Raw genomic sequence first — 1,028 nt, 5'->3', positions numbered from 1 at the left:
TATCCTGAGGCTTTCTCCTATTGTTGAGGACTTTTTGGAATTTCTTGACAAAGTATGCGATTTTCTCATCCCTAAGTGACTCAGTGTCAGACAATTCACCTTCTTTATTGGATTTTAGGGCTATGGATTTTCCTTTCTTGTGTTGTGAGAGAGTAAGTTCATAGGTTTGCAAGGATCCTACCAATTCTTTGATCTTAACTTCATCTAGGTCCTTACTTTCCTCAATAGCAGTGACTTTAGGCCTAAATCTCTCAGGTAGGGATCTAAGTACCTTTCTCACTATCTTGGTCTCGGGAATTCTCTCACCTAGGTTGAAACTCGAGTTAACTATGTCATTTAGCTTAGCGTAAAACTCATCAAATGTTTCATCATCTTTCATTCTCACTTCCTCAAACCTAGAAGCTAGCATTTGTAGTTTTGAGTTTTTTACTATTTTAGTTCCCTCATGTGTTGTTTCGAGAATGTCCCAAACCTCTTTAGCAGTTTTGCACATAGAGACTCGCCTAAACTCTTCTGGTGATAGTGCCATGAATAATGCATGAATTCCCTTACTATTCCAGTTACATGCGGCTAACTCATCTTTAGTCCATAATGATATGTCAGTGAGATGAATGTTTCCTGATACGATACTAGAGGGAGGTTTCCAACCATTTTGAACACTAATCCACACATGCTCATCTAATGATTTCAGGAATGCACGCATTCTAACTTTCCAATACGCATAATTACTTCCATCGAAAAACGGAGGTACAGACAGTGATTGACTCATCCAGACAGCTATGGGTCAGGATTCGAGATTTTGCTCTGATACCACTTGAAAAACCTAACGTTCGACCCAACTAACACCTAGAGGGTGGGGGGGTGAATAGGTGTTCATGCGGAATTAAAAAAAAAAACTTATCAATTAATTCGTACAACAAGTCACAAGAATTAAAGTTTGTCCACATTCATTCACATGTCTTAATTACCTATGTTGAATTACCGGTAACAATAAATAAATTAAAGCAATAAAAGAACACAACGAATGT

Source organism: Olea europaea, chromosome 16 (genome assembly GCF_002742605.1).
Source record: "Olea europaea var. sylvestris chromosome 16, O_europaea_v1, whole genome shotgun sequence".
Classification (NCBI taxonomy): Eukaryota; Viridiplantae; Streptophyta; class Magnoliopsida; order Lamiales; family Oleaceae; genus Olea; species Olea europaea.
Note: the sequence above shows the minus strand (reverse complement) of the source record.